Source organism: Engraulis encrasicolus, chromosome 18, assembly GCF_034702125.1.
Source record: "Engraulis encrasicolus isolate BLACKSEA-1 chromosome 18, IST_EnEncr_1.0, whole genome shotgun sequence".
In the NCBI taxonomy this organism is placed as follows: domain Eukaryota; kingdom Metazoa; phylum Chordata; class Actinopteri; order Clupeiformes; family Engraulidae; genus Engraulis; species Engraulis encrasicolus.
In genome coordinates this window covers 29,561,034-29,583,325 of record NC_085874.1, presented here as the reverse complement: position 1 = coordinate 29,583,325, position 22,292 = coordinate 29,561,034, and the positions used below count along the sequence as shown (strand labels likewise).

Here is a 22,292-nt window from a genome sequence, read left to right as displayed (position 1 = left end):
TAGCATACAGTTCGGGAGCAGTATAGTAAAGTAAATCTACAGTACAGTAGTTGACTATAGTTCACAGTTACACTACAGTACAGCACCAGTACAGTAGCATACAGTAAGGGTGCAGTACAGTATTGTACGGTAGCATACAACAGTAGCCTCCTGTGCAGTATAGTAAAGTAAAAAGGTACAGTAGCATATTAGTTCGGTGCAGGTACAGTTACAGTACAGTGTGGGTATAATCACACTTACATTACTGTACCGTACTGCTACAGTATAGATACGTACAGTACAGTATAGCAGAGTTACAACTACGCCACAGTACAGCCTACCTGTATTGTCTTGATGACTTGTAGGCTCTTTGACAGCTGTATCGCCCTCCAAAGCCATTGCATTTCACATGCTGTGGTTTAAGTTTTTGAAAAGACTGAGTGTTTGTGAGAGAGGAAGGCAGGCAGATTATGTTGTAACGTACAAATGAAGAAAATAACAAGCAATCAATTACATTAACGTGGTTAGGTAGCCAACATGTCATCTAAGACTTAAGCATAAAGTAGACCAGAAAACATGCCTGCTAATACATACATACATAAGTATGTGTCAATATACTGTATTGGTGTATTGACATTGATTATTCAAGAATTTCCCAAGCATAAAGGCCCCTAAATCACTCAACAGTACACTTAGGTACTTGAGATTACATATCTGAACACAAATAAATATATAATTTTATTTTGTCAATCCAAGCTGAACATGACTATGTACATGTATTATTACTACTGATTGATATGAAAATTGTGCATTTAACTTGGGCTCCAAGGCTTAAATCATTGAGGGGCGGTCCTAGGAAGCATCGTGCAAAGTATTTACGCTTTTGTCCAGTCCGTGACCCAGTGTGCCCTTTTTGTCCCATAACGATACTCAATAATATGTATTGTGGCATCTAGGAACATGGACGTCCATCTTGGATTTACACGTGGCCTGCCATGCTTTTCAAAGAAAAGTGTGTCTAAGGGAGTTCTATGACAAATTCCGTGCTTGTTCACCATTTGAACAGTGTGTTTCAGTGCTAAATTCATTATCTGCATGCAGGCCCACTCTGGACAATGGCACCCCATTTTGTTATTTTCACCTGATTTGCGACCTTTTCTAAAAAGAGTAGGGTCCTCTGAAAGCACCTCTGAACCAAATTTGAATGCTTGTATCCACCAAGTGAAAGATGTTTGCAGTTATTTGCTCTACTATACCAGCGAGCTGGAGTCGCTCTCTGGATTAGGGTTCACCCAGCGAGCGTGAGTCACTCTCTCGGGATTAGGGTTGGGGAATTCCCCTGCGGAAAGTCGCTCTCTGGAACAGTGGGCTCAGTCAACTTTTCATTTGACATCTGGGCATTTTGTCGCTGCCTATCTTTCAACTGTGCCACAACTCTGACACAGGTGAAAAGCGTCCTCAAAGCCTCCCCGTCGGGGAATCGAACCCCGGTCTTCCGCGTGACAGGCGGAGATACTGTCCACTATACTAACGAGGAATGCGGTTAGTGTCGCTGGTGTCAGTGACACACGTTTGAGGAAAACAGCCTCGATAGCACGCGTTTGCCACCTGATTTAGCGCAACGAGCACGCGTTGGGCAGGCTCTGTCTTCCGCGGCAGTGCGAAGTGGTTCCATGGTGTAATGGTTAGCACTCTGGACTCTGAATCCAGCGATCCGAGTTCAAATCTCGGTGGAACCTTTCCTGTTGTCCTTCGGTCACACAACGAAGCGAGGAGTGGATAAATTGCCAAGATCTGTGCATCAGCGTTACAAGCAAAAAGTCCTCTCAATTCCTCCCCGTCGGGGAATCGAACCCCGGTCTTCCGCGTGACAGGCGGAGATACTGTCCACTATACTAACGAGGATGCCACGGTGACCAGTGTGTCCAGTCAGGGCGTCTCGTGACAAAGCCTTATGGCGGACTTCCGCTAGCTCAAGCGCTAAGCCCTTGGATGCTGCGCGGCCCCGCAGCTCACATGCCCAGCGAGCACGGTTCCATGGTGTAATGGTTAGCACTCTGGACTCTGAATCCAGCGATCCGAGTTCAAATCTCGGTGGAACCTTTCCTGTTGTCCTTCGGTCACACAACGAAGCGAGGAGTGGATAAATTGCCAAGATCTGTGCATCAGTGTTACAAGCAAAAAGTCCTCTCAATTCCTCCCCGTCGGGGAATCGAACCCCGGTCTTCCGCGTGACAGGCGGAGATACTGTCCACTATACTAACGAGGATGCCACGGTGTCCACTGTGTCCAGTCAGGGCGTCTCGTGACAAAGCCTTATGGCGGACTTCCGCTAGCTCAAGCGCTAAGCCCTTGGATGCTGCGCGGCCCCGCAGCTCACATGCCCAGCGAGCAAGGTTCCATGGTGTAATGGTTAGCACTCTGGACTCTGAATCCAGCGATCCGAGTTCAAATCTCGGTGGAACCTTTCCTGTTGTCCTTCGGTCAAACAACGAGGCGGGGAGTGGACAAATTCCCAAGATGTGCGCATCAGTGTTACAAGCCAAAAGGCCCCTCCTTGCCTCCCCGTCGGGGAATCGAACCCCGGTCTTCCGCGTGACAGGCGGAGATACTGTCCACTATACTAACGAGGATTTGGCACCTATTCTATCCTGTGTTAGTCTCCAGCACTTGCCGATGATGTGGCGTTGACAAAGCTGAGCGTGCTTTGACGCTTCTTCCGCGTTTGGAAGCATGCTCCCAGCAACTGTGGCGCTGTGGCTTAGTTGGTTAAAGCGCCTGTCTAGTAAACAGGAGATCCTGGGTCCGAATCCCAGCAGTGCCTTATTTGAGACGACTGTCCACAGGTGGTAAGAGGACAGTTTCGGGGGTCTTACTTGTGTAGTTGAATCTCTCGAGGCCACTAGCCTAAAGTGTGAAAAGTTACCCAAGAGTGGGGCAAGGCCCGGAAACACCCGTAAATCCCTCGTTTCGTCCAGTGTGCAAATAAGCGGTGGGGTTTCCCAAGCTTCTAAGGGAAGCAAGTGAATAGAGGCGACTGTTTGTTATGAAAGACATGTTGTCAGGTTCGGTTCTCGGATGCAGCTCAGTTTGACAGAACACGCTACCTGTCGAAATGAGCTACATGTCAAAATGAGCTACATGTCAAAATGTGCAATCTGCCCAACTGCACTGCCTGTACAGCTTAGCTGCCACACTGCCACAGCGCAGTCACGTTGCATACCCTAAAGATCATGCTTTGGATGTTGTAAAAACCTTGGATGCGGTGCGGTCCAAAAGATTGCACGTCCAGAGAGCAAGGTTCCATGGTGTAATGGTTAGCACTCTGGACTCTGAATCCAGCGATCCGAGTTCAAATCTCGGTGGAACCTTTCCTGTTGTTGTTGCCTTGTGGCGCGAGGCGCCACTTGCGCTAGATTCAGCAACGCAGCACCGGTAGCCTAAAAGGACGCTTGCCAACTCCCCGTCGGGGAATCGAACCCCGGTCTTCCGCGTGACAGGCGGAGATACTGTCCACTATACTAACGAGGATTGGGCTGTGAAGTCCTCTGCCTTGCCGCGTGGCACCCGAGGATAATGTCGACATGACAAAGCTGAGCATGATTTGACGTTACCTCTGATGTCTTGAATTTTCCCTGCTGTAGTGGCGCTGTGGCTTAGTTGGTTAAAGCGCCTGTCTAGTAAACAGGAGATCCTGGGTTCGAATCCCAGCAGTGCCTTATGTTCCACAGCTGTCTACAGGCGGTAAGAAGTCAGCCTCGGGGTTCTTACGTGTGTAGTTGAAGCTGTCGATGTGACTAGCCTAAATTGCAAGACCGCTGCCATGAATGCATGCCTGCATGCCTGCTGAGAGATATCAGCACCGGGCGCTGTGGCTTAGTTGGTTAAAGCGCCTGTCTTGTAAACAGGAGACCCTGGGTTCGAATCCCAGCAGTGCCTTGTGTTAGATAAGTGTACACCTTGAAGGCGATAAGACCTCGCCTCGGGAGATGTTACTTGTGTAGCAGTCCCGACTCGCTTGAAACATCAGGCCTGTCAGCGAGAGGAACCAGCAGGACATCTGGGGGCGTCAAAGCGCCCGTCTTGTAAATTCAATGGTCCTGGGTTCAAATCCCTCTGTTCGAAGCTCTCTGGATTAGTGTTGGGGTTAACCCAGCGAGCTGGAGTCGCTCTCTGGATTAGGGTTCACCCAGCGAGCGTGAGTCACTCTCGGGATTAGGGTTGGGGAATTCCCCTGCGGAAAGTCGCTCTCTGGAACAGTGGGCTCAGTCAACTTTTCATTTGACATCTGGGCATTTTGTCGCTGCCTATCTTTCAACTGTGCCACAACTCTGACACAGGTGAAAAGCGTCCTCAAAGCCTCCCCGTCGGGGAATCGAACCCCGGTCTTCCGCGTGACAGGCGGAGATACTGTCCACTATACTAACGAGGAATGCGGTTAGTGTCGCTGGTGTCAGTGACACACGTTTGAGGAAAACAGCCTCGATAGCACGCGTTTGCCACCTGATTTAGCGCAACGAGCACGCGTTGGGCAGGCTCTGTCTTCCGCGGCAGTGCGAAGTGGTTCCATGGTGTAATGGTTAGCACTCTGGACTCTGAATCCAGCGATCCGAGTTCAAATCTCGGTGGAACCTTTCCTGTTGTCCTTCGGTCACACAACGAAGCGAGGAGTGGATAAATTGCCAAGATCTGTGCATCAGTGTTACAAGCCAAAACTCCTCTCAATTCCTCCCCGTCGGGGAATCGAACCCCGGTCTTCCGCGTGACAGGCGGAGATACTGTCCACTATACTAACGAGGATGCCACGGTGTCCACTGTGTCCAGTCAGGGCGTCTCGTGACAAAGCCTTATGGCGGACTTCCGCTAGCTCAAGCGCTAAGCCCTTGGATGCTGCGCGGCCCCGCAGCTCACATGCCCAGCGAGCAAGGTTCCATGGTGTAATGGTTAGCACTCTGGACTCTGAATCCAGCGATCCGAGTTCAAATCTCGGTGGAACCTTTCCTGTTGTCCTTCGGTCAAACAACGAGGCGGGAGTGGACAAATTCCCAAGATGTGCGCATCAGTGTTACAAGCCAAAAGGCCCCCTCCTTGCCTCCCCGTCGGGGAATCGAACCCCGGTCTTCCGCGTGACAGGCGGAGATACTGTCCACTATACTAACGAGGATTTGGCACCTATTCTATCCTGTGTTAGTCTCCAGCACTTGCCGATGATGTGGCGTTGACAAAGCTGAGCGTGCTTTGACGCTTCTTCCGCGTTTGGAAGCATGCTCCCAGCAACTGTGGCGCTGTGGCTTAGTTGGTTAAAGCGCCTGTCTAGTAAACAGGAGATCCTGGGTCCGAATCCCAGCAGTGCCTTATTTGAGACGACTGTCCACAGGTGGTAAGAGGACAGTTTCGGGGGTCTTACTTGTGTAGTTGAATCTCTCGAGGCCACTAGCCTAAAGTGTGAAAAGTTACCCAAGAGTGGGGCAAGGCCCGGAAACACCCGTAAATCCCTCGTTTCGTCCAGTGTGCAAATAAGCGGTGGGGTTTCCCAAGCTTCTAAGGGAAGCAAGTGAATAGAGGCGACTGTTTGTTATGAAAGACATGTTGTCAGGTTCGGTTCTCGGATGCAGCTCAGTTTGACAGAACACGCTACCTGTCGAAATGAGCTACATGTCAAAATGAGCTACATGTCAAAATGTGCAATCTGCCCAACTGCACTGCCTGTACAGCTTAGCTGCCACACTGCCACAGCGCAGTCACGTTGCATACCCTAAAGATCATGCTTTGGATGTTGTAAAAACCTTGGATGCGGTGCGGTCCAAAAGATTGCACGTCCAGAGAGCAAGGTTCCATGGTGTAATGGTTAGCACTCTGGACTCTGAATCCAGCGATCCGAGTTCAAATCTCGGTGGAACCTTTCCTGTTGTTGTTGCCTTGTGGCGCGAGGCGCCACTTGCGCTAGATTCAGCAACGCAGCACCGGTAGCCTAAAAGGACGCTTGCCAACTCCCCGTCGGGGAATCGAACCCCGGTCTTCCGCGTGACAGGCGGAGATACTGTCCACTATACTAACGAGGATTGGGCTGTGAAGTCCTCTGCCTTGCCGCGTGGCACCCGAGGATAATGTCGACATGACAAAGCTGAGCATGATTTGACGTTACCTCTGATGTCTTGAATTTTCCCGCTGTAGTGGCGCTGTGGCTTAGTTGGTTAAAGCGCCTGTCTAGTAAACAGGAGATCCTGGGTTCGAATCCCAGCAGTGCCTTATGTTCCACAGCTGTCTACAGGCGGTAAGAAGTCAGCCTCGGGGTTCTTACGTGTGTAGTTGAAGCTGTCGATGTGACTAGCCTAAATTGCAAGACCGCTGCCATGAATGCATGCCTGCATGCCTGCTGAGAGATATCAGCACCGGGCGCTGTGGCTTAGTTGGTTAAAGCGCCTGTCTTGTAAACAGGAGACCCTGGGTTCGAATCCCAGCAGTGCCTTGTGTTAGATAAGTGTACACCTTGAAGGCGATAAGACCTCGCCTCGGGAGATGTTACTTGTGTAGCAGTCCCGACTCGCTTGAAACATCAGGCCTGTCAGCGAGAGGAACCAGCAGGACATCTGGGGGCGTCAAAGCGCCCGTCTTGTAAATTCAATGGTCCTGGGTTCAAATCCCTCTGTTCGAAGCTCTCTGGATTAGTGTTGGGGTTAACCCAGCGAGCTGGAGTCGCTCTCTGGATTAGGGTTCACCCAGCGAGCGTGAGTCACTCTCGGGATTAGGGTTGGGGAATTCCCCTGCGGAAAGTCGCTCTCTGGAACAGTGGGCTCAGTCAACTTTTCATTTGACATCTGGGCATTTTGTCGCTGCCTATCTTTCAACTGTGCCACAACTCTGACACAGGTGAAAAGCGTCCTCAAAGCCTCCCCGTCGGGGAATCGAACCCCGGTCTTCCGCGTGACAGGCGGAGATACTGTCCACTATACTAACGAGGAATGCGGTTAGTGTCGCTGGTGTCAGTGACACACGTTTGAGGAAAACAGCCTCGATAGCACGCGTTTGCCACCTGATTTAGCGCAACGAGCACGCGTTGGGCAGGCTCTGTCTTCCGCGGCAGTGCGAAGTGGTTCCATGGTGTAATGGTTAGCACTCTGGACTCTGAATCCAGCGATCCGAGTTCAAATCTCGGTGGAACCTTTCCTGTTGTCCTTCGGTCACACAACGAAGCGAGGAGTGGATAAATTGCCAAGATCTGTGCATCAGTGTTACAAGCCAAAACTCCTCTCAATTCCTCCCCGTCGGGGAATCGAACCCCGGTCTTCCGCGTGACAGGCGGAGATACTGTCCACTATACTAACGAGGATGCCACGGTGTCCACTGTGTCCAGTCAGGGCGTCTCGTGACAAAGCCTTATGGCGGACTTCCGCTAGCTCAAGCGCTAAGCCCTTGGATGCTGCGGGGCCCCGCAGCTCACATGCCCAGCGAGCAAGGTTCCATGGTGTAATGGTTAGCACTCTGGACTCTGAATCCAGCGATCCGAGTTCAAATCTCGGTGGAACCTTTCCTGTTGTCCTTCGGTCAAACAACGAGGCGGGAGTGGACAAATTCCCAAGATGTGCGCATCAGTGTTACAAGCCAAAAGGCCCCTCCTTGCCTCCCCGTCGGGGAATCGAACCCCGGTCTTCCGCGTGACAGGCGGAGATACTGTCCACTATACTAACGAGGATTTGGCACCTATTCTATCCTGTGTTAGTCTCCAGCACTTGCCGATGATGTGGCGTTGACAAAGCTGAGCGTGCTTTGACGCTTCTTCCGCGTTTGGAAGCATGCTCCCAGCAACTGTGGCGCTGTGGCTTAGTTGGTTAAAGCGCCTGTCTAGTAAACAGGAGATCCTGGGTCCGAATCCCAGCAGTGCCTTATTTGAGACGACTGTCCACAGGTGGTAAGAGGACAGTTTCGGGGGTCTTACTTGTGTAGTTGAATCTCTCGAGGCCACTAGCCTAAAGTGTGAAAAGTTACCCAAGAGTGGGGCAAGGCCCGGAAACACCCGTAAATCCCTCGTTTCGTCCAGTGTGCAAATAAGCGGTGGGGTTTCCCAAGCTTCTAAGGGAAGCAAGTGAATAGAGGCGACTGTTTGTTATGAAAGACATGTTGTCAGGTTCGGTTCTCGGATGCAGCTCAGTTTGACAGAACACGCTACCTGTCGAAATGAGCTACATGTCAAAATGAGCTACATGTCAAAATGTGCAATCTGCCCAACTGCACTGCCTGTACAGCTTAGCTGCCACACTGCCACAGCGCAGTCACGTTGCATACCCTAAAGATCATGCTTTGGATGTTGTAAAAACCTTGGATGCGGTGCGGTCCAAAAGATTGCACGTCCAGAGAGCAAGGTTCCATGGTGTAATGGTTAGCACTCTGGACTCTGAATCCAGCGATCCGAGTTCAAATCTCGGTGGAACCTTTCCTGTTGTTGTTGCCTTGTGGCGCGAGGCGCCACTTGCGCTAGATTCAGCAACGCAGCACCGGTAGCCTAAAAGGACGCTTGCCAACTCCCCGTCGGGGAATCGAACCCCGGTCTTCCGCGTGACAGGCGGAGATACTGTCCACTATACTAACGAGGATTGGGCTGTGAAGTCCTCTGCCTTGCCGCGTGGCACCCGAGGATAATGTCGACATGACAAAGCTGAGCATGATTTGACGTTACCTCTGATGTCTTGAATTTTCCCGCTGTAGTGGCGCTGTGGCTTAGTTGGTTAAAGCGCCTGTCTAGTAAACAGGAGATCCTGGGTTCGAATCCCAGCAGTGCCTTATGTTCCACAGCTGTCTACAGGCGGTAAGAAGTCAGCCTCGGGGTTCTTACGTGTGTAGTTGAAGCTGTCGATGTGACTAGCCTAAATTGCAAGACCGCTGCCATGAATGCATGCCTGCATGCCTGCTGAGAGATATCAGCACCGGGCGCTGTGGCTTAGTTGGTTAAAGCGCCTGTCTTGTAAACAGGAGACCCTGGGTTCGAATCCCAGCAGTGCCTTGTGTTAGATAAGTGTACACCTTGAAGGCGATAAGACCTCGCCTCGGGAGATGTTACTTGTGTAGCAGTCCCGACTCGCTTGAAACATCAGGCCTGTCAGCGAGAGGAACCAGCAGGACATCTGGGGGCGTCAAAGCGCCCGTCTTGTAAATTCAATGGTCCTGGGTTCAAATCCCTCTGTTCGAAGCTCTCTGGATTAGTGTTGGGGTTAACCCAGCGAGCTGGAGTCGCTCTCTGGATTAGGGTTCACCCAGCGAGCGTGAGTCACTCTCGGGATTAGGGTTGGGGAATTCCCCTGCGGAAAGTCGCTCTCTGGGTTGGGGTTGATCCAGCGAGCTTGAGTCGCTCTCTGGATTAGGATTAGGGTTAGGGTTGACCCAGCGAGCGCAAGTCGATCTCTGGATTAGGGTTGGGGAATTCCCCTGCGGATGCGAGTCGCTCTCTGGGTTGGGGTTGATCCAGCGAGCTTGAGTCGCTCTCTGGATTAGGGTTAGGGTTGACCCAGCGAGCGCAAGTCGATCTCTGGAATAGGGTTGGGGTTAACTCAGCGAGCAGCCTCCCCATCGGGGAACCGAACCCCAATCCTCTGTGTGACAGGAGGAGGTACTGTCCACTATACTAACAATGTATTGGCAGCTGCCTTCCCGGTTGGAGAATCACTACTGTGGTCCACAGTAGTGGTTGGGTACTAGCTGCAAATCATGTGGACAATGAAGGAAGTTGTCACTGAGGCCACGCCCTCTAAGCAAGTTTTATGTTGCTAATGAAGGGCAACAGGTCCTATATTAAGAGGAAATTAGCGCTGCAGCGTCCGCGGAAGCGTCAGCGTTTATCCCTCCTCGTGTGAAGACCTACTCGTGGAAAGACACGCGAGTCTACCTGTGCGAGTCCACCGAGCAAGGCCACTGGCAAGGCAAGCTGACCTACACAAGTCTACCTTAACCACACATCATCTTGCAGTTCTTTGCTCTGAAGGTTGACTTCACCTCATTTACTACTGCTGCAGCTTCTTGGAATACCCCCTAGACCTCAGGGCAACTGTGCAGATCAGCTACACAAATGGACATCTTCCAGGCATCTGCTATGTCCTCCCTTGAATGGATTACATTTCTCTCAGCTGCCAAGTATTGACTTGAAGAACAACTGAAATATTGGTTTTGTTTGTGATGAATCAGGAATGCTTTTGCAATGCACTTCACATGCACACTTTTTCAGTTTGATGCATGCAGGTCAGAATGCATCAAACGGGCAAAGTGTTCATGCACGCTCCATAGCAAAAGCTTAACTGCTTCATCACAAACTAACCCATTGCATCAGAATTGTTGTGGGGTCTACCTCACTCATAAGTTACACTTGGCTCAAGGCAGGTGTAGGCCAAAAGGCTTCTTCAAACACATCAACCTCGTTTGCATTGTTGACTGCTGCTCACCACTGTTGGGTAACCCAGTTCCGTAAGTTGATGCAGTGCATCAGTTCATTAGTGACATCACCTGTTTCAAGTGCTAAACAAGGCCTAGAGACAGGTGACTCCACTACAAATCTGGTGCAGAGAATGGATAGACCAAATTTATGGTTCATGATTACCCAACACTCCTGCTCATGAGCATAACCCCCTAACAATATTGCAACATTACCACCCAGGAGGTCTTGCCTCAAATAAGACAAATACAAACCAACAGCCTTAAGTATCCAAATACTTCACCAAATCGCACCAAGCACCTAACCACAGAGTCTAATGAAAGAGCTACAGCCGGTTAACTATGCACCACCTGAGCCAAGTTGCAACTAATTACCCTAATCAAGCCACACCCTTCCTGTGCAGTGACTGAGGGAGAACTGCAGGTGAGATAGATCCCTGCCCTGCACTTGCATGGAATGGCCTGAAGGAGGACTAGAAGGGCCAATAGGGTAAATTCCTGATGGCGCAGTCTGTGCAGCATGCATGCACACTGCAAAACTAATGTACTATCCCTTCAGGTTAGACAATTCTATAGTCCCAGTCGGCACCGATGGGCCCGCCCACGAAACTGCTTGTTTAATATGTTTAATGTCTGGTAGTGATTGCAACCACACAACCAGCGGGTGGAGCATTAGGGGGGGAAAACATGCTGTTTTTTTGCAGGCTGAGAGGTGCCAACTGGGTCTGTCTACAATAGGTGGGCAGTAAAGCCAGGGTGGCCTACTATGCCGCCACAACAAAATACCAAATTATTGTTTTTTGAACTTCAAGATGTCCTTAATAAGATTTTGAGTGGTCACAGTAATTTCACTCATTTCCACTATACTTTTTTACATCATATTGTGTGTGACACATGAACCCCGGACAACTGGCGCTGTGCGGCAGCCTCCAGAGCTGCTGTTTAAATGTGGACAAGCGTGTGTATGTGTATTTTTAAAGCGCTATATTTTTATTGCGCTATATTTTTAAAGCGCTATATTTTTATTGCGCTATATCAATACAGGTTGTATTGTATTGTATGAGCCCAGAATGCTCTATAAGTTTCACTTCTAGGTTGTACTAAACTTGCAAGGCCTCTAGAGCCATCCTGCAGAAGAGAAAAACTCACTTTGGGCCCCTTATTACCAATTAAGGAGCATTGCAGTACCACATTGTCCTCGATCGTTGCTGCAGGCAGTTAAATCATTTCTGATGGCAAAAGGAGGTCCAGCCGAGTACTAACAATCTGTAGCCTATCTAATGTAGTAGCAGGTGAGTGTGCATGCTGTTCATGTATGCATTTTTCATGCTGAAATTATACTGCATGTTTGTCTTCTGAATGGCCAGTATGAAGTGCAAAGAACAAGTCAGTATACAGTCCTACCCAGCAGGTGGGATTCCAACTTGCAACTCTCTCAGCTTAACTCCATCTCCTTAACCACTAGGCCATGACTGCAACCATGTGCTGTTATGTGTTATACTGTACCTGCCAGGTTTTTTTTAAAACAACCATAATACTGTAACATGGTTGTTATTTAAATGCTTGAATGTAATTGTTGGTCATACTGCCAACATTTACAGTGCAGGCTCAGGCAGCGCAGACTCTGACGATACTCTGAGGATCCTTTGAGGGTCGGTGCTATGGTAGTGTGGTAGTGTTCCTGAATTTCCCCCTGGGGATCAATAAAGTTACTCTACTCTACTCTACTACTACTAGTGACATTGGTACATGCACAGTAGCAGGGAATTGACAAACTCTTCTGTTGTTAGTGTTCTCTACTCGACTCTTCCCTTCTCTTCTGTACTGCTGCATGGGTCTGTGGATGTGTCACACTGCGTACCTATAGAGTGAGCTGCAGTTGCACCATCACACATTAATACAGTACATAAATGCATGTTTATTGCTTCATCTTTTGCTTGGTGTTGTTATAGCAGCAGTATGAGGTTGATTTAGGGTGACCAGCTGTCCGGACTTTGGCCGGACAACCCCGCCCCTTAACTTTCTAACCTCGCGTCCTCGCGCGCACCCGTTGCTTCGACTTGCCGAATCCCCGCCTCCGTGTAGAAAACAGTGAAGTTGGCATTCTAAACTGTAGGCAGAAATCAGGGAACAGCGCTGCCATCTTACCTCAGACTAACTCAGCTGCCAACAGCAGTTTTACTTGTAAAACAATATTTTTGGGGGGAAGGATTTTCGCATTTCATTACCTCACTCCGATAAAGGAGTCATCAGTACCACTAACTTAATATTGTATCAGAGACGGCAGGTTACGATAGACAAATCCTTCCGTTGTTGTCTGTGTAGGCTATTTCATATTTTTAAAAAAATGTATTTTGGGTAGTCATGCATTCGTAGGCCTAATAGCCAACAATTAATTTGATTTACTTTACTCAAAGTTGGTCAGAAGTCTGTTTATCAGCTGTGTTTTAAGAGACGCAAACCGCTTCTGTCAACCTTTTTTTTCATGCAGATGCTGGATGGAGCTCAAAATACAGACAGCGCCCGTGCAGAAAGACGTTTCTTTGCCCTGTTTGTAAAGTTGTGAGAACCCTCGTATCGTTGTAAAGGCATTTAGCGGACAAACTTAGTTGTACTAGCCTATGCGTTGCCACCAGTGCAGGAAAAAATAGGAAACAGACCGTAGACAATAATATAGGCCTACCTTATTTAACTTTCATACAGTCAGTTAATGAACTTCATATAGGGCTATTGCACGGAGATTTCCCCGACATAAGGCGACAGCAATACAGTTAATTCGCTGGGCGAAGTCTGGGATTATATCTGGAGTAACATGGCGGCCGCAGATATCGGAAACGCGACCGACTGTCAAGGTCTAGTTTGCGTCAATGACGTTGCCTCGCATCTCAAGGCCATAAGCAAAAGGCTAGGAGGAAAGACAAAGAGAGGGACACACGGACGTCGTGAACAGGTCGTAAAAACGGATTGATGGCCACCCTAGGTTGATTACTCATGCTAGCTTTGCACTTCTCTGTTGGTATTGTCCCCCACACTTCCTTTGCAATAGGATCAACCTCTTCATGATCTTCACCTCAAATCAAGTGTTCTTGCGGAGGGTTTTTATATTTTACTGTCAATCATAATACCTGTGATATGGTTAAGGCCTCAATTACCAGATGAAAACAAGCCCTGCTTTGTGTTCAGCATAGGGTGCCAGTTGAAACTACTAAAAAATGTTTCAAATTTGCTCTAGATGTTTGACCTGTTGGTTTTCACACAATGTTCAAGTACTAGTGTGTATTGTGTGCACTCTCATGTGAACCCCAAACAATTGGTGCCGCACAGCAGCCATCAGAGCTGGTGTGTGAATGTGGGAATTTTGCATGCATGTATGTGTATTTGAAACCACTTTGAACCAATTGCATTTGTGATATTGTGCTGTATAAATACATATTGCTATTGCTATGTACAAAGGAAAAGATAGATGAGCTGTGTGGGGATACCAGATGTGTCATTTACAAAAACAACACCTCTAATTGAAGGTTAGGTCAAAATACCTAGGATGTGGTAATGGAAATCATGGAGGATGATATTCAAGAAGAATATTCCATTTTCCAGAGGGAAAGTAATTAAAGGTAACAAAGTAATTTTACTTCGTAAAAAGTACTTTTGGGGCATTTTGTAAAAGTATTGAAGATTCAAAAATCACAACACAATGGAATTGTGGAGAAACTGTATCACTGATGCTGACTTCTAAGGAAAATGTTGGTGGGAATGAGTTATATTACTGTTACCACTCAAATTTTTATTTAGGACATATTGAAGGTTGGAAAAATTCATATGGCTTTTTTTTTGGGGGGGGGGGGGGGCATGGTAGGCTATCCTGGCTACCAACTACAATGCATTGTAATGGCAAATTACGCATGCAGGCTGCACAGACTGCTGCTGCATGCGCTATCACAAATGTGCCCATAATAGGGGTGTCACATTATGAAAATAACCCCTCAGTTATTGTAACCAAAATTGTCACAGCTTTCTGTATTATTGAGGTTATTCTAAAAAGTGCTGTTGAATATGTTCAGAAAGCACTGATAGTGCTACACAAACTGAAATAGTTCCAAAAAAGAAGTGCAAGAAGTGCTCATTTTCTTACAAAAATTAGACACAACCATATCTAAATACTACATGTATGTTTACCAGCACATTGTCATTGTGAAATTATGAAGTGCATTGGTCTGTGTAAGCAGTCACTCTCTATCTTCATTTTATGCATAAATGACTGTCTTTTCCAGTACACAGGGGGTTCCAAAAGGTTCATGCCTAGCCCCTCTTTTGTTTTCCATATTTATTAATGACCTTCCAAAAATCTGCTCCAATTGTAATATCTTGCCGTATGCTGATGACACCATTCTTTATTCTGCTAAATGTGCAATTCATTTGATCAACTCTTCATTGCAATCAGATTTTGACAACATTCAAAAGTGGTTCACAGATAATGGGCTCATACTTAATAAAGCTAAGTCTTAAAGTATCAAAAAGCTCAAAATGAAAAGTTCATAAACACTGCACACTGGATACTGTTCTTCCTTTCTTTATTTTTTTGTAACAACGCGTTTCGTCTAGTGCGTCTTCAGGTTCACTCTTTGTGGGTATGCTTTTTGACAATAGGTCAACTCGTTACAATCAAGATCACACTCTGTCAATAGGTTCTTGTATGATACACCTATAGAGAATGTGGAAGAATTTAAATATTAAATATCTGCTTGGCACAAAGCTCTCCTTCAACATCCTTATCCTCTATACATTTTCACTCAACAGATCACATTACGAATTGTAACACGGCTATTATTTCCCATCCTTGACTATGCAGACATTGTGTATATGAATACAACAGAATCACATCTGAAATCTGTAAATGTCTGCAACAGCCTCTGTCGATTTGTGTTGAGATGTCCATACCTTAGCCACCATTGTCACATGTATCAGCAACTGAAACTCTTATCACCTAAGGCAAGACAGCATCTACACTGTATATATATATGTATATATTTTCTAAAACAATACATCTTATTTACTAAATTACTTGAATCCATATAGGTCTACGTATGGGCTTAGACATATTGAACATTTGTTTATTTTATTTTCTATCTAAAGAAATAGGGAGGTGCGCCTTCAAATGTAAAGCTCCTTCTGACTGGAATAGTCTAACCAGCTCATTGAGATCTACTTCATCTTTTACACTTTTTAAGTCATCCCTACTAAGCTTTTTGCAATCATGTACCCAATTCATGCTTTCCTGGTGGTTGACTTGTGGCCTATGTTTGTGTGCGTGTATTTATCAGATGTGCATATACATGCTTATTTATCTTACTTCTACTTCTTTTATTTACTTTAACTCATTCACCATTGTGTTTTTTCTCCTGTGTCCGTTATTTTCATTTTATGTTTAGTTTTAATGCATTACTAATTTCATTTCTCTTTTTTTATCAACATAAATATATTAAGTTAGATAGGTTGGACTGCTATGTATTAATGATGAACTTTGGTGTGGATGTGTGTGTGTGTGTGTGTGTGTGTAAGTGTTTGGTGTTTTTGGGAGTCCCTCGGAAACTAGATGCGTCATCTGAAGGGGTTATCCCTTTGAAATCCTACTGACTTCTGTGCCTGCCATGTACTTACCTTTCCACAAGATGCCGCCATTCTGCCATTGTGTGCTTCTGAAATCCTATGAACTTACGTGTTCGCCATGTACTTAGCTGCCCACAAGACATCGCCATTCTGCCTTTGTGTGTTTTGTTAGTGGAAATTCTTCTGTGATTGGATGATTGGATATTTGGTGTTGATGTACCGGTCTATTTAAGATCCTGTTTTTTTCTTTGTCTTTGCTAAGTGTTCCTAAGCTGTGTGAGTGGAGGGGCATAGAGAAACACACAGTGGTGTTGTGCATGAGTGTTGGGTAGCAAGCCTGGGGTGAATTTCTCAAAACCAAAGTTGCTAACTACAGTAGCTACTTTTGCTGTTTTCAATGCATTTTCCCATTGGCAACTACTACAGGCTAACAACTTCGCAATGGCTCAAGTGGAGGAGAATATATAGCAGCTCGCGTAACCTACCTTTTGGCAGCATAGACAAATGACAAAAAATATTGTTTCAGGTGCTGTTTCCACGTAGCTGGATATTTTTATATATGGATTTTTTTTCTCCTGGTTGCATTGGTTTTGGCCTTCTGTTTCCACGTAGCAGATATTTAAAATCCAGGTATAAAAAGCAGGAGAAAAAAATATCCTATTTAGGGGGCTGAAATGCATTTGTTACAATGGAGGATTTATTTTTATCCACATGTTGCGTTTACACCTAAACAGGAGAAAACCTGTTAAAACTCTTTTAAAAAATATCCTGCTACGTAGAAACAGCACCTCAAATCGATATTATGAAATTAGATATTTGTAGGAGCCAAAATGCACATTATTTGATTTTGTTCTGATATCTTCCTTTTTTGACTTTTGCAAGCCCATTCCTGTCTCCCTCTTCTGGCCAAAGGGGCCACCCACCCACCTTTCCTTTATCTGCAGGTGATGCTACCTGAGAAGGCGTGGCCGGAGCAGGAAGTGATGGTCTTTGACCTAACTCAGAGCCATACCAGAGAGTGTTTATGGGTAGTACGAGAGAGGAATCTCGCTACTTTTTCCGGGTGGTACTGTCCACTAAGTGGCGCCATCCAGACAGCGCAGAGGAGCGACAAGGAGCGCTAGGGTGGCCATCGGTCCGTTTTTACGACCTGTTCACGACGTCCGTGTGTCCCTCTCTTTGTCTTTCCTTTCCTCCTAGCCTTTTGCTTATGGCCTCGAGATGCGAGGCAACGTCATTGACGCAAACTAGACCTTGACAGTCGGTCGCGTTGCCGATATCTGCGGCCGCCATGTTACTCCAGATATAACCCGGCTTCACACAGCGAATTAACTAGTGCTGTCGCCCTATGTCGGGGAAATCTCCGTGCAATAGCCCTATATGAAGTTCATTAACTGACTGTATGAAAGTTAAATATGGTAACTATATTATTGTCTACTGTCTGTTTCCTATTTTTTCCTGCACTGGTGGCAACGCATAGTGCAACTAAGTTTGTCCGCTAAATGCCTTTACAACGATACGAGGGTTCTCACAACTTTACAAACAGGGCAAAGAAACGTCTTTCTGCACGGGCGCTGTCTGTATTTTGAGCTGGTGTTGTTGGTTATGCGTCTGCATGAAAACAAAAGGTTGACAGAAGCGGTTTTCCTCCCTTAAAACACCGCTGATAAACATACTTCTCACCAACTTTGAGCCAAGTAAATCAAATTAATTGTTGGCTATTAGGCCTACGAATGCATGACTATCCAAAATACATTTTTTTAAAATATATATGAAATAGCCTACACAGACAACAACGGAAGGAGTTGTCTATCGTAACCTGCCGTCTCTGATATAATATTAGGTTAGTGGTACTGATGACTCCTTTATCGGAGTGAGGTAATGAAATGCGAAAATCCTTCCCCCAAAAAATATTGTTTTACAAGTAAAACTGTTGTTGGCAGCTGAGTTAGTCTGAGGTAAGATGGCAGCGCTGTTCCCTGATTTCTGCCTACAGTTTAGAATGCCAACTTCACTGTTTTCTCCACGGAGGCGGGGATTCGGCAAGTCGAAGCAATGGGTGCGCGCGAGGACGCTAGGTTAGAAAGTTAAGGGGCGGGGTTGTCCGGCCGAAGTCCGGACAGCTGGTCACCCTAAGGAGCGCAAAGGCTGTTAGAATGAATGGGGTCCCATGGAGCTCAACCACGATGCTGCCATTGCTTTGGGAGAGAATTGGTATCATCGTTTCATTTTATTTTTCCTAAGGCAGGATAGATTATCCTTTCAAACAATACTGAGTTTGAATGTTTAAACTCGCTGGATCTTTGTAAAATACTTCTTTATTGTCAATATGACGTCACGAGTGGCTTCACACACTGCGTTTGGATTGGTCGGCCGGCTGCATTGCTGTGATCACGACAGCCGTAAAGCAATTTTGTTAGCAAGATGCTAGCGGAGCCTGACTCATAAATGCCAAAGCTGTAGGAAATCAGAAGGACATAACTCCCAGGTTATTGTACATTTCATTGAAATCCACATTGGTTTCTCAGAACTTACAGTAATATTGTCAAGTTTCAGCCGACAGCGAGCACAATTGTCAGTTATTAGCGCCAGCCTTATGAGCTCTGCTGTCTCGACAGCGCTCCCTAGGTGAACTGCAGGCACGGGTTGGAGGGCGAGATTCAACACTGTATGTAAACCCACTGTGGCCATACAGAGAACAGAGTTACGCGATTGGAGGACCAGGAATTAAATTGCAGCCCCGCCTTTCAACGAGATAAGGTTGTGCTTAAAGCGGCTGTCTTCCCATAGACTCAACATAGAACCACCACATTACAGTTTTTCTCGATTGGTTTGGCTAATTTCTTGAAACCGAGATGGCATTCCTAAAACTATTGGCTCATTTGGCCAAACATTCTTACACTTTTGCACAACAGTTCAGATAACTAGCAAAATGTCATATATCTCCCAAAACAGCTCATTTTTGCTTCAATACTATACCCTTTCCCACATAAATAGTCAGTGCCATAAAAATGGTATACAGAAGATCCTTCTCAATTAATTTGGCTCATTTGCATTCATTTAGTCCTTGTGTTAAAATAAACTGGATGGTTCAGCATATCGCCATGAATCCTCATCATTTGCTCATATCACTCCAAAAACAGTTTACCTGTGTGTCGAAACAAAATTCCTTCCACAGAATGCCGTTTGAAAAAATGTCAAGAAAGTAGCCAAATAACAGAGGAAACTGTAGTATACACGGTTGCAAAAAAATGTTTTACAAACTAGTAAAGTTACAATATCATCTGGCCTGTTGAACACTGTCATGAATTTACTGTTTACAGTAAAGAAATTCTTAAAATATTATGTCCTTGACTGTTTTGACAATTGTGTAGACTACTTTGCATATGATGACTCACACAATGAAATCATGATGACATGTTTTGGAGAGGGCAACCATTAGGCTGAGAATTGTCTAATTCGTTTAGATAAGACAAGTCAATTTATTTGGAAAATGTGTTAAATGTATGCTCAATGTGTCAACTGTAGGGTACTTGTCAGGCCCGTTGCGTTAAGGTACGCAATGTAGGCAGTTGCCTAGGGCCCCCGAGTAGGTGGGGCCCCCAAGGACGACAGGTTATGTACCCAACAGCAATGACGATTTTAAATAGCTTCATAATATGGCACCGTCGCCTGTATGAAGGGCTCTGCTGCGAGGGAAGCGACAGCGCCTCCCTAATACCCCCTTGCTCGAGGGGGCCCCCTTCCAATAGGTTTGCATCAGCGACAACGTGAAAATGAACAGCGAGCGCATCGACAATATAGTCAAAGTACCCCCATCTGGAGGGGGCCCCCCTTCCAATTGGTTCAAGCATCATATTCCACGCAAATACAAACTGAAAATGGAGCGACACAATCTCTCTCACTGGATGTTACGCAGACGCCAGTTTACATTACATTTTTGGAGACAGTTGCTTTTATAATAAAAGTTAATCTTGAAGACGACACATTAGGCTACTCTCTGTACTGCTGCCAAACCACCAGACTGTCCCAGGCCAGTTGACATCGCACAGACAGCGAGATGCTTCATTTAGCCTACAGTTTACATATGTTTTCAAAAACATCCACGTGCTGTAAGCACTGCAAACGTCGATTGTTCAATAACGCACATTTTTTCGACACGGAACTGTTTTGGATGTGGACAAACGCAAGAAGAAACGAATGAACAATGTAATGCCTATCGGATAACAGGAGTCACAAGTGCGATGAGTGGGATAGCTAAATTGTAGCACAATAGTCCATTTCTTGCTATTACTATATGTGGGGTTACACATTGGAATTTGGGACCATGATTGTGGAAACGCGTGGATTACAGTTAGAGGTTGGGATACATTCTGGGATACATTCTGCGGTCAAGACAACGAAAGGTAAGGACACCGGGATATTGGTCCCTATAACACAGTTGTCAACCGCGGAGGTTGTTCAGTGATCCTTGGTCGCTGCCTATTCGTGTTTGCTGCGGTACTACTAATAACACAAACATTTGGATTGTATTTTCAAGTGCGTGATGGATGCAATACGAAAAAATAGGCTATAGCCTATAGTAAGTCGGGGAGACCCCCCTTGGCTTGGTTACAGAATTCTGGCTTACCAATATCACATCCCCCCAACCCCACTGTGCCTGCTCATTCGTTTCTCAGCCTTGAGTTTCTGAACTGTAGGCTACGCCTATTGTTTTACGAGTCAATATTTCGTTTTGCACAAATGGAGCACCCTCGGTTAGATTCTCAAAGTGGTTGGAAAGATTAGACCATTATTTATTTGTGATTGGCAATGCAGAGCATGATTTTCGTGGTAGGGTAAAAAAAACCCTGATTGGGCCATATAGGCCTACTTTCATTTGAGATGAGCCTACTGAATGGAATGGGCTATATTTTCCCAGGTCTTTCTTCATAAAGTTTCATAAAATGAACTGGAGGGACTAGTTATCATAATACCTAGATTGCATTTCCTCACCGAAAAAATGCTGGTGTATGCGTGCTCTTAATGCATTCATTGCCCTTCATGCATGTGTTGCCCTGCATAGCCACAACACTGTCTAAGGTGACTTGTTTGTTTCATTATGTTTCCATGTGACATGATGTTGTATTGGTAGGCTACAGTATGTGACAATGACTGAAGTGCCATCCAAAAATGGTCTGGCCCATCCGAAACAGAAATTCTGGCGCCGGAAATTCAGGAAAAGAAATGGAAGATGGTGAACATGTAGCTAAATTGGAAAATGTTTGAAAGGGAAAACTTGGCCAGTTAGAGTTAAAGTCTGTACATAGGCAGAGTTAAAGTCTGTACATAGAGATTATCAGGAGCAACTGAGTGAAGATAAAGTAAAAAAAGATGAATGTGAATGGTTTAAACCCAAAATGGCCGAAATTGATGATTTTCTCTCTCTTGTGTCTGAGTGGCTTGTTGGTGCATCTAAGACTACTAAATCAGAACCGGAAGAAGAGAAGGAGGAAGAAGTGGAGGTGACGGCAAAGGACAGCATCTGGGTCATAGCATATAATTATTTAACTAATAGATAAGTAAGGGTACAGTTAATAATTAAGTAGCTATTAGGTAATACTTAACTAAGGACCTCAATTAACAATTACTTAATACAAAAGCAACGCATATCTAATGTTTAAATAATACCGAAATATTGTTGTCTGTAGATTGCGTACCCATCATGCACTGCACTTCTTGATGCTAATATTCTCAAACATTAACTTCATTATCACAAAGGAATGGTTTAGTTTCGCTTCAAAATTCTTACTCTTCATAATAATCTGCATTTATTGTAGGGTTTTTACCATTAAAATTAATAAGTGATACATGAAAAAATTACATCTCATCACCCCACCATCATTGAGAAGTGTACGTCCAATCCTTGCTATATAATGGCTCCTGTTGCCACTATTACAGTGATTTGAATGAGTGAAAACTAGATGTCACAGTAGATTAATTATTTAACTATTAGGTATGCTCAGCCAACTCTATTATAACGGTCCCAAACACCAATATCTATCGATTAATTAACCATTAGTTATCCGCAGTCAACTCTAATATAAGGGTCCCAAACAGCAATATCTATCTATTAATTAACCATTAGTTATCCTCAGCCAACTCTAATATAAGGGTCCCAAAACCCAATGTTTATGTATTAATTAACCATTAGTTATGCCTGACTTTTGTATTAAGTAAGTGTTAATTTTGGTCCTTAGTTAAGTATGACCTGATAGCTACTTAACTATTAACTGTGCCATTACTTATCT

At 45.7% G+C, this 22,292-nt stretch overlaps 21 non-coding genes across 21 annotated transcripts; 19 read left to right on the top strand and 2 right to left on the bottom strand.

Moving 5' to 3' along the window:
• Nucleotides 1–1,444: 1,444 nt before the first annotated feature.
• On the bottom strand, nucleotides 1,445–1,516 carry trnad-guc (transfer RNA aspartic acid (anticodon GUC)). Its single transcript has one exon. It is a non-coding gene; the product is annotated as a tRNA-Asp (tRNA).
• Nucleotides 1,517–1,646: 130 nt separating this feature from the next.
• On the top strand, nucleotides 1,647–1,718 carry trnaq-cug (transfer RNA glutamine (anticodon CUG)). The gene has a single exon. It is a non-coding gene; the product is annotated as a tRNA-Gln (tRNA).
• Nucleotides 1,719–1,812: 94 nt separating this feature from the next.
• On the bottom strand, nucleotides 1,813–1,884 carry trnad-guc (transfer RNA aspartic acid (anticodon GUC)). Its single transcript has one exon. It is a non-coding gene; the product is annotated as a tRNA-Asp (tRNA).
• A 126-nt stretch (nucleotides 1,885–2,010) lies between these two features.
• Nucleotides 2,011–2,082, top strand: trnaq-cug (transfer RNA glutamine (anticodon CUG)). Its single transcript has one exon. It is a non-coding gene; the product is annotated as a tRNA-Gln (tRNA).
• A 292-nt stretch (nucleotides 2,083–2,374) lies between these two features.
• Nucleotides 2,375–2,446, top strand: trnaq-cug (transfer RNA glutamine (anticodon CUG)). The gene has a single exon. It is a non-coding gene; the product is annotated as a tRNA-Gln (tRNA).
• Nucleotides 2,447–2,729: 283 nt separating this feature from the next.
• Nucleotides 2,730–2,803, top strand: trnat-agu (transfer RNA threonine (anticodon AGU)). Its single transcript has one exon. It is a non-coding gene; the product is annotated as a tRNA-Thr (tRNA).
• Nucleotides 2,804–3,278: 475 nt separating this feature from the next.
• Nucleotides 3,279–3,350, top strand: trnaq-cug (transfer RNA glutamine (anticodon CUG)). The gene has a single exon. It is a non-coding gene; the product is annotated as a tRNA-Gln (tRNA).
• Nucleotides 3,351–3,624: 274 nt separating this feature from the next.
• On the top strand, nucleotides 3,625–3,698 carry trnat-agu (transfer RNA threonine (anticodon AGU)). Its single transcript has one exon. It is a non-coding gene; the product is annotated as a tRNA-Thr (tRNA).
• A 146-nt stretch (nucleotides 3,699–3,844) lies between these two features.
• On the top strand, nucleotides 3,845–3,918 carry trnat-ugu (transfer RNA threonine (anticodon UGU)). The gene has a single exon. It is a non-coding gene; the product is annotated as a tRNA-Thr (tRNA).
• A 623-nt stretch (nucleotides 3,919–4,541) lies between these two features.
• On the top strand, nucleotides 4,542–4,613 carry trnaq-cug (transfer RNA glutamine (anticodon CUG)). Its single transcript has one exon. It is a non-coding gene; the product is annotated as a tRNA-Gln (tRNA).
• A 292-nt stretch (nucleotides 4,614–4,905) lies between these two features.
• On the top strand, nucleotides 4,906–4,977 carry trnaq-cug (transfer RNA glutamine (anticodon CUG)). Its single transcript has one exon. It is a non-coding gene; the product is annotated as a tRNA-Gln (tRNA).
• Nucleotides 4,978–5,260: 283 nt separating this feature from the next.
• On the top strand, nucleotides 5,261–5,334 carry trnat-agu (transfer RNA threonine (anticodon AGU)). Its single transcript has one exon. It is a non-coding gene; the product is annotated as a tRNA-Thr (tRNA).
• A 475-nt stretch (nucleotides 5,335–5,809) lies between these two features.
• Nucleotides 5,810–5,881, top strand: trnaq-cug (transfer RNA glutamine (anticodon CUG)). Its single transcript has one exon. It is a non-coding gene; the product is annotated as a tRNA-Gln (tRNA).
• A 273-nt stretch (nucleotides 5,882–6,154) lies between these two features.
• trnat-agu (transfer RNA threonine (anticodon AGU)) lies at nucleotides 6,155–6,228 on the top strand. The gene has a single exon. It is a non-coding gene; the product is annotated as a tRNA-Thr (tRNA).
• A 146-nt stretch (nucleotides 6,229–6,374) lies between these two features.
• Nucleotides 6,375–6,448, top strand: trnat-ugu (transfer RNA threonine (anticodon UGU)). The gene has a single exon. It is a non-coding gene; the product is annotated as a tRNA-Thr (tRNA).
• A 623-nt stretch (nucleotides 6,449–7,071) lies between these two features.
• Nucleotides 7,072–7,143, top strand: trnaq-cug (transfer RNA glutamine (anticodon CUG)). The gene has a single exon. It is a non-coding gene; the product is annotated as a tRNA-Gln (tRNA).
• Nucleotides 7,144–7,435: 292 nt separating this feature from the next.
• Nucleotides 7,436–7,507, top strand: trnaq-cug (transfer RNA glutamine (anticodon CUG)). Its single transcript has one exon. It is a non-coding gene; the product is annotated as a tRNA-Gln (tRNA).
• Nucleotides 7,508–7,789: 282 nt separating this feature from the next.
• trnat-agu (transfer RNA threonine (anticodon AGU)) lies at nucleotides 7,790–7,863 on the top strand. The gene has a single exon. It is a non-coding gene; the product is annotated as a tRNA-Thr (tRNA).
• A 475-nt stretch (nucleotides 7,864–8,338) lies between these two features.
• trnaq-cug (transfer RNA glutamine (anticodon CUG)) lies at nucleotides 8,339–8,410 on the top strand. Its single transcript has one exon. It is a non-coding gene; the product is annotated as a tRNA-Gln (tRNA).
• A 273-nt stretch (nucleotides 8,411–8,683) lies between these two features.
• Nucleotides 8,684–8,757, top strand: trnat-agu (transfer RNA threonine (anticodon AGU)). Its single transcript has one exon. It is a non-coding gene; the product is annotated as a tRNA-Thr (tRNA).
• Nucleotides 8,758–8,903: 146 nt separating this feature from the next.
• trnat-ugu (transfer RNA threonine (anticodon UGU)) lies at nucleotides 8,904–8,977 on the top strand. The gene has a single exon. It is a non-coding gene; the product is annotated as a tRNA-Thr (tRNA).
• The last annotated feature ends 13,315 nt before the right edge of the window (nucleotides 8,978–22,292 follow it).